The 9,794-nt window shown below is 43.7% G+C and overlaps 2 non-coding genes across 2 annotated transcripts; both read right to left on the reverse strand.

Moving 5' to 3' along the window:
• Positions 1-1,698: 1,698 nt before the first annotated feature.
• Positions 1,699-5,087, reverse strand: LOC149157421 (25S ribosomal RNA). Its single transcript, XR_016262142.1, has one exon. It is a non-coding gene; the product is annotated as a 25S ribosomal RNA (ribosomal RNA).
• Positions 5,088-5,333: 246 nt separating this feature from the next.
• On the reverse strand, positions 5,334-5,487 carry LOC149157422 (5.8S ribosomal RNA). Its single transcript, XR_016262147.1, has one exon. It is a non-coding gene; the product is annotated as a 5.8S ribosomal RNA (ribosomal RNA).
• Positions 5,488-9,794: the final 4,307 nt, after the last annotated feature.

A 9,794-nucleotide genomic window follows, 5' to 3' on the forward strand; every position in this document is an offset into this window, starting at 1 on the left:
ACTTGGGCTTTTCTTCATCGTGCCACAACATGGAAACCATGAGTTCCATAAAGTTGGGTGATTTCAGTCATGTTGTAACATGGAAACCCAAGTTCCCTGCACCAGGGCTGCATTTTTCGCTCGGGTGGGAGACGGAGAACTAGAGGTTCCCGAAACTAGGCAGTCTCCCTCATGCCACAAAATATAAGCCCCTGAGTGCCACAGACTTGGGCTATTCTCTCTCATTCTGCGATATGGAAACTTGAGTTACTTGCACTAAGGTTGTGGTTTCTATTGTTGCGGGACAATGGAATACCTGAGTTTCCCATAATTGGGTGGTTTCTGTCACATGCCATGGAATGGAAAGCCCCATGTTTGATACACTTGGGTAGTCGTTCCCTGTCGCACGATGACATGGAAACCTGAAGCTCCCTAAACTTGGGTAGTCATTCCCTATCACGTGATGACATGGAAACCTGAATCTCCACAGACTTGTTCGAACATTCCCTATTTTGTGGTGAAATGGAAATCCAAAGCTCCCTAGACTTGAGCGATGGTTTTAGCTGGGATGCGACATGGGATCCCCGTGTTTCCTAGACATGGGTAGCAATTTTTTTGTGACGCAAAAGGGAAACCCCTTGTGTCGATAGACTTGGGTAGTAGTTTCCATCATGCGCAAAATGGGCACCCTGAGTTCCCTGCTCTAGGGATGAGACATGGAAACCCCAGGTTTCCCAGACTTGGGTGGTTTCTATTCATGGTTCCTGCCGTGCCGCAACATGGAAACCATGAGTTCCCTAGACTTGGGCAGTGATTTTGAAACACCCCATGTTCCCCAGACTTACGAGCTAGTTTCCATCTCCAGGGAAACCCTATGTTCCCCACATTGAGGCTTTGTTGAAAACCCCAAGTTTCCATCGTGCCGTAAAATATGGAAACCAATGGTTCAATCAAGGGTGGGACATTACAACCCCAAGTTTCCCTAGACTTAGGTGTCACCAGTTGCAGCTGTGGCGTGACATGGAACCTTAAGTTTCCTGGGCTTGGGCGTTGAGGCGCGACATGGAAATCCAAAGTTTTCCTAGGCTCGGATGCTGAGGTGCGACATGGAAACCCTAGGTTTCCCTAGGTTTGGGTGTTAAGGCGTGACATGGAAACAACAAATTTTGGGTGCTAGGGCATGACATGGAAACCCCAAATTTTGGGCACCATGTTGAGACCCCAAATTTTGGGCACCAGGTGGAAACGCCAAATTTTGGGCACCGGGGCGCTACATTGAAACCCAAAATCTTGGGCGCTAGGGCACGACATGGAAACCCCAATTTTCTTGGTCTTCTTTTCTGTCACAATGCAGAACCCCAAATTTTGCCGCTAGGGTGCTACATGGAAACCCCAAATTTTGGGTGTGGAGGTGCAACATGGAAACCCCAATTTTCCTAGGCTTCGACACCTTTCCCGTCACAATGTGGAAACCCTACGTTTTGGGCGTCAGGGTTCTACATGGAAACCCCAAATTTTGGGCACTGAGGTGTGACATGGAAACCCCAATTTTCCTAGGCTTCATTTCCTTTTACGTCACGATGTGGAAACCCCAAATTTCCTGTCCCCAAGCAAACAATTTCTGAGATGTGAGTAATAAAAAATTGTCGTTTGGAGGAAGAGGAAAAGGCGAGAGAGTTATCTGGATTTGTTTGAATAATTTGTGATAAGAGAAAAGATCTGAATCGAAGTGACTAAGGGTTGAATCTCAGTGGATCATGGCAGCAATGACACTCTGCCACTTACAATACCTTGTCGTGTATTTGAGTCATTTACAAAGGATTCTTCTCAACAACTGTTTGGAATTGAACTTCAAAGCTGCCTCAACCATGATGCTTTACGATTGCAGTTTGCAAATGACATGGGCCCATAGAGGTGAAAAAGTGATGCCCCTACTGCGGGTTGAGATACAATTGAAGAGTGACATGTGCTGCTTCTAGCGTGAATTATGACTTAGAGGCATTTAGTCATAATCTGACACATGGTAGCTTCGCGCCACTAGCTCTTCAACCAAGTGCAATGACCAATTGTGTGAATCAATGGTTCCTCTCGTACTAAGTTGAATTACTATTGCAGTGTGTTGCATTAGTAGGGTAAAACTAACTTGTCTCACGATAGTCTAAACCTAACACATGTTCCCTATTGGTGTGTGAATAATCCAACACTTGGTGAATTCTGCTTCATAATGATAAGAAGAGCCACCATCAAAGGATCAAAAAGCAACGTCGCTATGAACGCATTGCTGACACAAGCCAGTTATCCCTATGCTAACTTTTCTGACACCTCTAGCTTCAAATTTCGAAAATCTAAAGGATTGATAGACTACACTTTCATGGTTTCTATTCGTACAGAAAATAAAAATCAAATGAGTTTTTTACCCTTTTGTTCCACATAAGATTTTTGTTCTCATTGAGCTCATCTTAGGACACCTAGGTTATCTTTTAATAGATGTTCCACCCTAGCCAAGCTCCCCATCTGACAATGTCTTCTACCTAAATCAACCCTTTAAAACATGCCTTAAGGCCAAAAATAGGGGAATTTCCCCATTTCCTCCCCATGGAATAAGTAAAATAACATTAAAAGTAGGGGTATTTCACTTTCACCGAAGACGACTCCCACTTATTCTACACCTCTCAAGTCATTTCACAAAGTTGGTCTAGAGTGAAGCTCAATAGGGTCTTCTTTCCTTGCTGATTTTGCAAATCCCATTCACTTGGTTGTGGTTTTCCTAAATAGTAGACAGTGATAGTGGTAATCTCGTTAAGCTATTCAGGTGCATCACCAATTAGATGGCGAGGCATTTGGCTACCTTAAGAGAGTCATACTTACTCCTGCCATTTACCAGTGCTTGGTTGAATTTCTTCACCTTGACATTCAGAGCACTGGGCAGAATCATATTGCATCAACATCTGCAGCAACCATCATAATGCTTTGTTTTAATCAAATAAACAAATTCCCCTTGTCCATACTAGTTCTGAGTCAACTGTTCGCTGCCTAGGGAAAATCCCTAGGTAGGGGTTCTATGCCTGTATCCCAATCGGCACGTGACTGCCCGCCCTCGTAGTGAGAGAAGCTCAGGTAGACTGCTAATAGCCCATGAGTGGAGGGCATAGACCCCTAGGCTCACCCCTCAGAGCCAATACGTTTCCCAAAGTTACGGATCCATTTTCCAACTTCCCTTACCTATATTGTTCTATTGACCAGAGGTTGTTCACCTTGGAGACCTAATCTAGTTATGAGTACAACTGGGCATGAATGGTACTCGGTCCTCTAGATTTTCAAGGGATGTCGAGGGTGCACCAGACACTGGAAGACTTGGAGTGCTCTTCCAACTACTAGATCCTATCTCTGAGTGAACTGATTCCATGGTGGGCAAGATGTTAAAAATAAAAGATAACTCTTCCTAGGGCTTCTGACAACGTCTCCATATTTCCTAAAGTTGTCGCCCACCACCATGTCCTAGTTTGGGAATATTAACTTGATTCCCTTTTGATGCTCATGTAGAGTGCACCCTTGATACAAGGCTTCCCCATCTCTTAGGATCGACTAATCCATGTCCAAGTTTTGTTCACATGGAAACTTACCCCACTTCAATCTTCAAATTTCTCATTTGAATATTTTCTACTAGCACCAAAATTTGCATCAGGGTTTGATCCACCCAAGCTCATGCCCAAGGTTTCTCAATGACCCCTACATTCTCCTACTCATTGAAGCCAAGAAATTTCTTCAACAATTGAGTATAGGTTACGTGCTTTAACGCAAACCATTTTCAGGGCTAGTTTATTCGGCAGGTGAGTTGTTACTCACTCCTTAGCGGATTTCGGCTTCCATGACCACCATCCTGTTGTCTTAATCAACCAACATCCTTTGTTTGATCTAGGTTAGGGCACAATTCAACACCATAACTTGAATTTCGGTTCATCCCGCATCGCCAGTTTTGCTTACCCAAAATCGCCCACTTGGAGCTCTCGATTCCATGGCACGGCTCAATGGAGCAGCCACACCCTCCTACCTATTTAAAGTTTGAGAATAGGTCGAGGGCATTACACCCTTGATGCCTCTAATCATTTGCTTTACCCAATAAAACTCACACGTGAGATCCAACTATACTAAGGGAAACCCGATGCTTCGATTAGTCTTTTTCCCGTATACCCAAGTCAGACTAATGATTTGCACATCAGTATTGCTATGAGCCTCCACTAAAGTTTCCTCTGGCTTCGCCCTGCTCAGGCATAGTTCACCATATTTTGGGTCCCAAAAAGTGTGCTCGCACCCGAATCCTTCACATAAGCTCAAGGTCAGTCAATGATGAACCTCCCCAGAGAAGGGATCTCACTCTTCAGCTTCCTTGTGCCTCGCATGTTTTCAAACCCACCGACTCGCACACATTTTGGACTCCTTGGCTTGTGTTTCAAGATGGGTCAAATGGAAAGCCTTCCAATGAACACCATGAGTGTGCAGATGCACACAACCTACCATAAAGGTGCACGCTTCATTCCTCGACCACCACAACGATAAATCTATAGGTAGTAATCCACCCGCACTTCTGACGATGTAGCAACACATGTTGGATTTCACCTCAAGTCAAGCGGCAGACCAGCCTGAGCCCTTCCACATCTGACCGAGACACATCGACAGCCTCCATTGACTTCCCTCCTAGAAATTTCAAGCACTCTTTAACTCTATTTTCAAAGTCCTTTTTATCTTACCCTCATGGTATTTTTTTGCTATCAATATCTCACCCATATTTTAGCCTTGGATGGAATTTACCACCTAATTAGGGATGCATTCCGAAACAACCTGACTCATCGACAATGCCTTGTGATGTAGCAGGGTCCTAGCCCAATGGGATTATCACCCTCTCAGGTGCCCCCTTCAAAGGGACTTGGCCTAGGTCCATTGCCCAAAACACTTCTATAGACTACAATTTAGGCAACGTTGCCGCCCGATTTTCATTAGGGGCTCTTCGAGGTTTTCTTGCTGCTACTAGGGGAATCCTTGTAAGTTTCTTTTCCTCTGCTTAATTATATGCTTAAAATCAGTGGGTGTTCTTGCCTAAATTGAGGTCACAAGTTGGAGCTAAATCCACACTACCCAATGGGAGGACAAGGGAGAGAAAAGCAAGTTCGAGCAATGCCACACAAAGCCCGCATCAGCTAATGCCGATTGCCTATCCAAGGGCACAAGATAACCACTTGCTGATGCATGCCGCAAAACATCACTTGAGGTATTTTAACCAACTGCATCGCATTGGGCACAGACGACCAGCTCCACTACTACTTAACGTATTGTAGGGAGCAAGTTTGAATGGGATGCAATGCCCAGATAGACGTGCCCTCGACAAAGGCCTTGGGCTCAAATTGCTTTCAAAAACTCGATGATTCACAGGATTTTGCAATTCACACTAAGTATCACATTTTGCTACATTCTTCATCGTAACAAGAGTTGAGATATTCGTTACTGAGAGTCATTTCCATGTATTACGGACAAATCCACCACAACACTAAATAAGGGCACCCCCCACGACAAATGTAAGGCTAAGAGCTAAAAGCAGGAAAGGAAGAAAAACACACGAAAGAAAGAGAAAAAAAGGTGTCTACCCCCTCACAGGAGGAGGCTCAAACAGAGAACAATCTTCCCGAGCCCCATGCCCTCCCAAAAAGGGGGGAAATGCAAGGAACAATAATCGAGAAGGACAAGCGTGCCCACCCCGGGAGCTCGCACTACTTTTAATCCTTCCTGAACACCATTCCAAAACAGTTCCCCCTTTTCTCTATAAAGTTAGGGACCGCAAAGGAGGAAGGGAAGAAAACAAGGTGAAAGAAATAGATATCAAACGTGGCTACTGGCTCACAAGGGGAGGCCAAACAAAGCACAAGCCTTCCAAGCCCAGTGCCCTCACAAAAAGGGGGTAATTGAAAGGGATGATCATTCAGAAGGACTAGGGTGGCCACCCTGAGATCTGTCACTATATTCTGTCCTTCCTGAACACCAATCCACAAAAATCCCACATTTTCTCTGTAAATCTAGGGGACAAAAGGAAGAAGGGAAGAAAAAAAACATGAAATAAAGAGATAACAAACATGGTTACCAGCTCACAAGGGGAGGCTCAAATAGAGAACAATCTTCCCCAACCCTTTTCCTTGACAAAAAAGGGGGAATTGTAGGGTACGATGATCGAGAAGGTCTAGGGTGGCCACCCTGGGAGCTCACACTATCTTTCGTCCTTCCTAAACATCAATCCATAACAATCCCACATTTTCTCCGTAAATCTAGGGGCAAAAAGGAAGAAGGGAAGAAAACAACATGAAATAAAGAGGTATCAAGTGTGGTTATCAGATCACAAGGGGAGGCTCAAACAAAGAACAAGCTTCCCCAACCTTGTGCCTTTGCAAAAATGGTGGAACTGCAGGGGATGATGATCGAGAAGGACTAGGATGGCCACCCTAGGAACTCGCACTGCTTTTCATCCTTCCTGGACACCAATCCACAACAATCCCACCTTTTCTTTGTAAAGCTAGGGGCCAAAAGGAAGAAGGGAAGAAAACAACATGAAAGAAAGAGATCAAACGTGGCTACCAACTCACAAGGGGAGGCTCAAATAGAGAACAATCTTCCCAAACCCCGTGCCTTCACAAAAATGGGGGAAATGCAGGGGACAACGATCGAGAAGGACTAGGGTAACTACCCCAGGAACTCACACTTCTTTTCGTCCTTCCCGAACACCAATCCACAACAATCCCACTTTTTTCAGTAAAGCTAAGGGAAAAAGGAAGAAGGGAAGAAAACATCACCAAAGAAACAAAAATCCCAAGAAAAGAGAGAGGCTCAACAAAACACCAAGGAGATGTTTCGTAACCAAAAATAAAGAAAATAAGGAAACCAATCGAATCATCCCACCTCTTCACACCCTCGCACATACATTACGACACAACACCCTTTCTAGTTTACAGCATAACAAATAACAATAAAAAACTAAGAAAATAAATCACAACCTAAATTTGACCACTAGAAAAGATGAGGGCCACAATGATACCAGTGTCTGGAGGACGTTAGTGAGAGGTAAACAATCCCTCAAGCTGGCAAAAGGCTTCAAATGACAAATACTCTAATAGCAAACCCACCCCGCTATTGCACCCATCGGTGTACAAAACACTCAACAACCTTTGCAGTGTAAATTTCAAGGGGGGTCAATAATAAAACTCTGAATAGGGGTTGTCATGGGCCGACAGTCAATGCTGGAGAAAGCCATGGACCACAAATACTTTAATGGTGCATGGCCACTAAAGAGAGGAATGTATGCAAAGTGCACACCACAAAACCAAGAAATGACCAAGTCGCACAAAAAATGATCCAGGTGGATATTGGTGGTCACCCGCTAAGTCCACTTGGACCCCCACCATTGTTTCTTTTAGCTTTTTGGTTTCCTTAATTGTAGTGTAGTTTACTATTTTTAGAAGTTTTTCAGGTCCTGAACTTCCGGAGCCATTTTTGAGGCCCTAAACGATGCTTTTTTGGGAAAACTAGGAATAACATGGGTCCATGGACTGATGTTGCTCTTCCCAAAGTTGTAGTTCTCATCTAGATCTTTCTAACGAGATATTGTGCATGTCAAACATAGATCGTATGCCAAAGTTACGACCCCGAGAAGTTGATGTAACAATTTACCCAAACGGGGCCCACAGTTTGGTGTTTCATCTTCTAGGGTTAGGTTTTTAGATGTTTAGGGATTTCCATTGTTTATCAACAATAAATAGGTCCTCAAACCTGATTTTAACATAGTTCGAAGGCATGTAGCTACCACATCTCTTCTCAGAGATAAGCTACCATTGACCTAGTTAGTTTATTTCCATTTCTGTTTGTAAGCATATTTCAGTATTTACAGTAATGAAATGAAGTATTATTTCTTATGCATCTCTATATGTATGGTTATATCTGTAATCTTTTTTGTTCTTGTTTAAATCTGGACTAGTGGTATCAGAGTGGTTTCCTCTTTCTCTCTCATTCTTTGCATGTCCCTAACGAGGTCGGGATATAAGGAGTTAGGGCTTGAACTGGTCAAACCTTTGCAAGAGAAGTATCATAAATCCTAACGGCCTCCCATTGAGGATGAAAAGAAATACGAGGGGCCAGCAGATCCTATCAAAATATTGCTCGATGAGGCCCTCAAGCGACAAAGGAACATGATGATGGAAAACTTTTCCAAGATCCATCAACATCTACCCAGGGGCGACACATCTACTTCCAACAACTACTCTGGAACTACCACACCCTTTCAGGTACAAGTTAACTTTGACATTCCCATATTGAGGGTCAGATAGATGCATACATCGTAGATAAATGGTTAAATCTACTAGAAGGGTATTTTTTTGTTCATTAATTTTACGTCCAGGAAAAGATTACTTTCGCTCTTCTCAAAGCTGGCCCCCACGTCAAGGACTAGTGAGAAACCTACTATGAGCAGAAGGATGAAAGTACGACCTCATTGTTTTTAGCCACACCCACTTGGAATTCATGTTGGACTACCATCAAGGAGTAGTACTACCTTGTTGCTAGATATGAGGATAAATACATAAAGTGGACCATGCTACGGCAGGGAAGGGACCAAGACATGTTGAAGTTTACCAATATTTTCCATACCCTTTGCACAAAGTTGGGTATCAAGTATTCAGAGCAGCATTTGTTACTCAAATACCACGGCTACCTACATAGGTACATCTAGGAGGAAATAGAATTCCTGAAAATCTCCTTGCTCGGCATGGCATACCGATATGCCATCAAAATCGAGAAAAAAATTAAACAATAGAAGTGAGACTTTGGATTTGTGAATCCGAAGCAAGGGAAAGGTTCACCCAAACTGCAGAAAAAAGGACAAATCTAAGGCAGGTGGCCCAAGAAAAATGGCAAAAGCTGCAAGCAAAAATAGTGCTACGAAGCTGAAAAAGGACACGGAAAAGTGGTGTGAGTTCCATAAGATCTCCACTCACAACACAGGTGAGTGTCAAGCCAAGCAGTCACTGGTGGCCAAGCTAAAGGTTTCAGAATCAGATGCATGTTACGACTCTGAGTTAGAACCCATCAAGGGGAATGACAAATGGAAGCAGATTATCAATGTGGAGCCCAACACCATCATTGCGACAATGAAGATCCAAACGGAGGAACCCGAAGATCCAGAGGAGGGGGAGCGTCTCTTCCACTCCCAGATGTTGGTAAAGGTTTCCCTGTTACACTTCATTGTTGATAGCGGGAGCCAAAAGAACCTCATTTCAGTAGAGGTCATGAAGCGGTTAGGTTTATTGACCATAATACATCCACAATCATAGACCATCAGGTGGCTTCACTAAGGACAATGTCTTCGCGTGAGCCAGCAGCGTTTCCTTCCATACAACATCAAGCCCTTCACGGATGAGGTATTATGTGACATTTCTCCCATTGATGTTTGTGATGTATTACTAGGACAACTATACTTGTGGAAGCGACATGCTGTGTATGAATCAAGGCCCCGTGTTGTTATTGTTACTTTGGAAATAAGTTGTACATGATATCGAAGGTAGCACCGATTACCACCCTCTTTGTTTACTACAAAAAAATGTAGTAAGCTCATTTCCAAAACTAGGAAATTTGTTTTCCTAATGATATGCCCTCAAGGAAAGAAGAAGACAGTGGTCACGACCTCTAGATAGGGCCCCTTCACATGACAATTACAAATTGATAAGGTCGTAGAGGAGTACGAGGACATCTTCACCTCCCCTGCAGGGTTTCCTCTACACTGTCAG

This window comes from Pinus tabuliformis, chromosome 5_2, assembly GCF_031772625.1.
Source record: "Pinus tabuliformis cultivar Carrire ecotype Pingquan chromosome 5_2, CPIR1, whole genome shotgun sequence".
Taxonomy (NCBI): Eukaryota; Viridiplantae; Streptophyta; class Pinopsida; order Pinales; family Pinaceae; genus Pinus; species Pinus tabuliformis.